This window comes from Lutra lutra, chromosome 13, assembly GCF_902655055.1.
Source record: "Lutra lutra chromosome 13, mLutLut1.2, whole genome shotgun sequence".
NCBI lineage: Eukaryota > Metazoa > Chordata > Mammalia > Carnivora > Mustelidae > Lutra > Lutra lutra.
The window spans coordinates 32,545,421-32,551,312 of NC_062290.1; the positions used below are offsets into that span (position 1 = coordinate 32,545,421).

At 58.9% G+C, this 5,892-nt stretch overlaps 1 pseudogene; it reads right to left on the bottom strand.

The window, feature by feature from the left end:
- Positions 1 to 2,213: 2,213 nt before the first annotated feature.
- Positions 2,214 to 2,332, bottom strand: LOC125084197 (uncharacterized; annotated as a pseudogene).
- Positions 2,333 to 5,892: the final 3,560 nt, after the last annotated feature.

Sequence of the window (5,892 nt, forward strand, 5' to 3'; positions counted from 1 at the left end):
TTAACTCAACCCCTGGGTATCTCGTACTAGAGCCAGCAGATTGAACCTGCCTTGTCGCTGGGAGCCAATGGGAATGTGATGTGGGGTGCCCAGGCATCCATCCTTACTACCCTGCTCTTGAGTCTTTCCGAGTGTGGTGTCCTGGAGCCATCCAACAGGACTCCACTGTCTCGCAGAAGGAAACCTTGTGTTTTGGAGCAGCTCACAACCCCCAGTGTGGGAAAACCTCCATGGCCTCATGAGGCACCCCCATCATGAAGGGGCCATCATGGACACAAACTCCAATCCTAGCCAATGTCTGATACTCGCCCTGAGTTCAGATGCAGATCTTGATTCAGCCTCTGCAGAGTGGGCCTGCCCTGCCCTTGGCACCAAACCTAACCCTAGCTTGAGTTTTCAGACTTCCATCCTCACAATCCTGGCCCACAAGGCCCTCAGTTTGGGAACTCCAGAGCCACAATGCATCACTCTGCCTGCCCACCAGAAGGAAAAATGTTGCCCTATGGGGCTGCCCAGAAACCCCAAATAAAGATCAACCTGCATGGCCCTTGACAGCACCTCAATTTCATAGCTGCTATGGGCATTAATGCTCTGTCTGACACAGCCTGAACCCAGACCTCCCTACAGACACCCAGATACTGGCTGCACACCAAGCACATCGGACCCACCATGGCCTTAGGCCATCATCTCTTCCCAACCTGCCTTTTCAGGTATCGGAAACTAGACCTCTAGACCTTATCTCCAATCCCTGCACAGGAGGGAAACTGATGCACAAATCAGATCTCCTCCTTCCCCATGGCAAGAAACCTTGCTGTTGGCATGGTGTCAAACCTTCGGGGTAGGAAAAACCTGCGTGGCCCATGAGGCCATGCCCATGCTTGTGGCCCGCCTTGGGCACAAACACGCATTGTTACCCTCAGCATGAGCCACGTCTTCAAGTAAGGCCTCACAGTGTCTGGACCAAGTGCCATCATATGGGGCTGGCCATGCCCCTAGGCCCCCAATCCTAATCAGAGGTCGGGTTTTCCACACGCCCATACCCAGGGCTCTGCTCTGTAATCCCTTTTTGAGGGACACCAGAGACAGATAACAGGACTTCTCCCTTCCAACAGAATGACCACAAACTCTTGGAAGTCGGGCCAAATTGCAGAGAGGGAGACTCGTACATGGCCCATGTGGCCTCCCCTACATTCCACGGCAATCTTTGACACAAAATCCAGAGCAAAAGCCTGAGTGACCACCTCCCACTCACCCTTTGTTCATATCCCGAGGAGCTCCCCTCACGGTCTGTAGATTGGGCCTGCCATAAACTTTGCCCCAAACCTAAGCCGTGTTTGTGTTTTCAGACTTGTGTCCCCACAGCCCTGGCCCACACACCTTCCAGGAGGGGGCCTCTGGAGCCACACTGCAGGATGGTGCCTACCCTCTCCAAGGAAACTGTGCCCATTCCATTGGCGTGGGGCCCCATGGGCAAAGGGGAGGTGGTCAGTGAGAAGGAAGGGAATGCCCTTCCGGCCTGAGCGGAGCCCAGGCCCGGTGGAGAGAAGGGGCAGGGACGGCCCAGGTCATGGGGGCGCTGGGAGGGGTGGGGGGATGAGGCGGCTGCCTGTTGGCTTGGGAGCTGGGGGCAGCCCAAGGGCCTTGCTAGGGGATCCAGGGACCAGGGCCCAGGCCCAGGACCAGGGCCCAGGGCCTTGGGAGTACAGGCCCTTGGAGAGGATTCTGAGCCCGGGATCAAGGCCGGATCCTGCCTCCTGCCCCACCCCCCACATCCCTGCCCTTCTCCCACAGCCCAGAGGCCCCCACGCCCCTCTCCGCGTCCGTGGCCATGGTCCTCACCCCGGTCCCCCTTTCCCTGCCTCTGGCCCTTGAGCCCCCTCCAACATTGCCCCGCCCTGCCAGCAGCCCCCCAAGGCCGGCTGAGGCATGGGTGGGCCTCGTGGCATGGAGGTGGAAAGGCTGGGTTCTGGCCACCCGCCCGTACAGCGGCCGCCCTTTCGGGGTCAGGGGCCCAAGGTGCTGGTGCTGAAGTGGCCAGGGGTCAGGGGGTCAGGGGGGTGAGGGGACCGGGCTCAGGGGCTGAGGCCTTCAGCAACTGTTTGGAGGCAGCCACGTTGGCCAGGGCAGCGAGCGGTGGCGGCTAAGGGAGAGGGAGGGAGGCCGAAGGGGGAAAGAAAGAGGAAGGCCAAAGAAAAAGAGTTTGGGGCAAAAAAAGCCTTGTGCACCCGGTATTCCATGGCGGTCTCCCACCCAAGTAATAACCAGGCCCAACCTTGCTTAGCTTCCGAGATCAGACGAGATCAGGCACGGTCAGGGTGGTAGGGCCTTAGATGCCAGCCGCTGCAGCTCTGCGACTCAAGAGCGTGTGGCGCGCTTCCCGGGCCCTGGCATGGAGGTGGAAAGGCTAGATGAACAGCGCCTTTCCACGCCCTGTGTTCCTTAGAGTGACATGCATGGCAGCGTGCTGCCCCTCCTGCGGCAACCAGGCGTTCATTGAACGGAACCTTCTGCACGCACCTCGGCGTCCTAGGTGAGGTGATTTCCGATTTCCTCTTGCCCCATACGCACTGTGCGGTACACTTTTGTTCCCGCGCCAGCCCATGTGTGTGGCTGCACCATCTCTCTCTGCTGCTGTCAGAGTCAAAAAGCGCCTTCGCCACAGACGTGTTTCTTGCTCACCGGGTAGCGCCAAGCACGTTCCCCGAGCTGTCCCACACACTTTGGCTATACCGCATCTTGCGGATGAAGGCTGCTTCAAGGTCCCCAGTCGTCACTCCAGTGTCACCCTTGGGCCTTAAGCCCAAGGCCACCTCCCTGGCTTCCGAGCTTAGGTTGGGAGAGAGGTCCGCTCTCGTGACAGAAAACGCTCCTGGAAAGGGGTGCTCTATGGAACTGCTTCCTCAGAGCCCAGGGTGTGTTCCTTACCGCATCCTGCACCACGCACATTGGCTAGCCCTCCTGCCGGCCTGGGAGGTGGTAGCTCGTGGAAGGATGCCTCGTTGACTGGATTCCTCCTCATGGGTTCATACAACGCAGCTCGCCAATGCTATCAGGCAGGCATTGCTATGGCTGTCCCTCTTCACTAGCCACATGCACGGAAACAGCTTTGCTGTTTGCCTTGCACCCTCCACGGTGCAGCAGTGTGCCAAGAGTGTGTGTGTGTGTGTGTGTGTGTGTGTGTGTGTGTGTGTGTGTGAGAATGGCTGAGGTAACATCCCTCTGCCTCCTGGGGAGAAAGACGTCAGTGGGGAATGTGAACACCATCCCCGCACCATGTTGCTCCACAGAGAAGGAGGCCTTCTCAAACCTCAGCCTGGAAAACTCTGGAGAGAACCGCAGCCTTCCCTCCCTGAAACAAGCATGAAACCGAGCTGCCTTCCACGAGCTGGGATCCTTCACAGAGAGAGAAAAGTTCGCCCCTGTGTGTTGGTGCAGAAGCCTAAGGCAGGCCGCCCGTGCTCGGATCGCGGAAGACATCCGAGGAGGCACCCTTCACGCGCCTCACAGAAGCCCATCACAAGTGCATCGAGATCTGCTGCTGCTGCTACCCTGAGAATGGGTCCCAGAGCAGAACACATGCTCCCGTTCTGAGTGCGCTGGCCTACTTCTGAGAGAAGCACGGCTTCCCTCAGCCCGACACGCTCCCGTTGGGGGGCCCCACTGGAGCAAACCTCAGGAAAAAAACGTGGTGCCTACCTGTCAGGCAGAGAAGACGGGACGGAGAGGCCCTCCTTCAGGCTGACATCTTGGAGGCTTCCTGAGCAGAGAGGCCTGCCAGAAACGGGTGCGGCGTGCGCAGGAACTGTGCCACCGGTAGACCTCATGACGATGCCTTGGCACCGCATGCCACCTTTCAGGCCCCTGAGAAGAGAATCAGTTCTGACATTGAGAAGCATTGCACAAGCCATAAACACCTCAGAACCAGGAACGAGCTTCACAGAGGGGACGCATTCAGCTCTGCTTTCCCAGAAAGCCAAAAGGCTTCCATCAGACACTGGAGAATGGACACACATCCTGAGGGCCATGGCCCCACTCCGGGACCCTGTCAGTGCCGCCAGCACCGCTGGTCCCACAGCACTTTTCAGGGAGACAGAGGCATCTCCCACAGGGGCCTGGAAGCCGAACCAGCCAGCGGGCCCTGATCCAAAAAAGCACCCGATCTGGGGGACCAACGTCCTCCCCCAAGCAAAGTCCATAAAGAGAGAAGTGAATGAGAGAGGAATCGGCTCTCTTGCTGACGGGAAAACAGTGTGCCAAGAGTATGTGTGTGTGTGTGTGTGTGTGTATCTGAATGGCTGAGTTAAAGTCCCTCTGCCTCCCGGGGAGAAAGAAGTCAGTGGGGAATGCGAACACTGTCCCCGCACCACGTCGCTCCACGGAGAAGGAGGCCTTCTCAAACCTCAGCCTGGAAAGCTCAGGAGAGTAGGGTAGCCTTCCCTCCCAGAAACAAGCTCAAAGCCGAGCTGCCTTTCATGAGCAGGGCTCCTTCGCAGAGAGAGAAAAGTTCGCCCCTCATGTTTTCTTGCAGAAGCCTAAGGAAGGCCACCAGAGCTCGGGTCACAGAGGGCATCCAAGGAGGTGCCCCTTCACGCATCCTCACAGAAGCCCCTCACAAGGGCGTCGTCCCCAGATCCTGCTGCTCCCATGCCGCGGGTTCCACAGCAGAAGCAGAGCTCACCCTGCCGCTTTGGGTGCGCAGGCATCCTTCTGACTGCAGCCCCGCTTCCCTCTGCTTGAACATCGCCAGCAGCCAAACCTTCGGAGCCAATGTTTGTGAAAGCACTGTGCGGCCCTCCTGTCTCGCGCAGAGGACAGGAAGGCAAGGCGCTCCTTCAGGCAAACATGTTGGAGGCACCCTGAGCAGAGCGGCCTGCCTGAAACAGGTGGCAAGAGTGCAAGGCACGGGCCACGGGTTTACCTCGGGATGACACCTTGGCACCGCATGCCGCACTGGGTCCCGTGAAGGGAGAGACATTTCTGACAGGACACCTAGATGCACAGAGCAAGCCATGGACACCTCAGATCCGCAATCAGGCTTAGCAAAGGGGACCCCAGCCGCTCCTGTTTGCCGGAGAGCCAAATGCCTTCTCCTAGACGCTGGCACACAGACACGCATCCTGAGGGCTTTGGACCCAACCCCAGGACAATGTCAGTGTGGCCAGCAACTCTGGTCTGACGGCGTGTTTCAGGGAGCCCAAGGAGTGTCACACAGGGGCCTGGAAGCCAGACCAGCCAGCTGGGCCCTGCGTTCCAGAAAAGCCGCAGTTCTCGGGACACACATCCTCCCGGAATGACATCCGCCAAGAGAGAAGAGCGGATGAGTGATCAACCCGCTTCCTGATGGGGGAGCGCCCATGCTGAGGGCCCGGCGCTCATGTCAGCGCCTTGCATCCTCAATGGGATGCTGTTTTCTAAGAGGTATGTGTGAATGCCTGAGGTAAAGTCCCTCTGCCTCCCTGTGAAGAGAGAAGTTGGGGCGGAAGGCGAACACCGTCCCTGCACGTCGTCCCCCACGGATAAGGATGCCTTCTCAAACTGGAGCCTGGAAAGCTTGAGAGACCCATAGCTTTACCTCCAAGAAGCAAGCCTGAAGCAGAGCCGCCTTTTGAGAGCAGAGCACTTTGGCAAAGAGAGAGCCGCTCGCCCCCGTGTGTTGGTGCGGAAGCCAAAGGAAGGCTTCCCGGCCCTGGGGTCGGAGGATATCTGAGAAGGCGCCCCTTCACGCTGCTTCACAGAGGCCCAGCACAAGGGTGTTGGCCTCAGCTCCTGCTGCTCCCATGCCTGCAGGACCCACAGCAGAAGCAGAGTACACCCTCCTGCTCTGGGTGCCCAGGCGTCCTTCTGACAGCAGCCCTGCTTCCCTCAACCTGACCCTCTGCGGTGGTAGGCCCA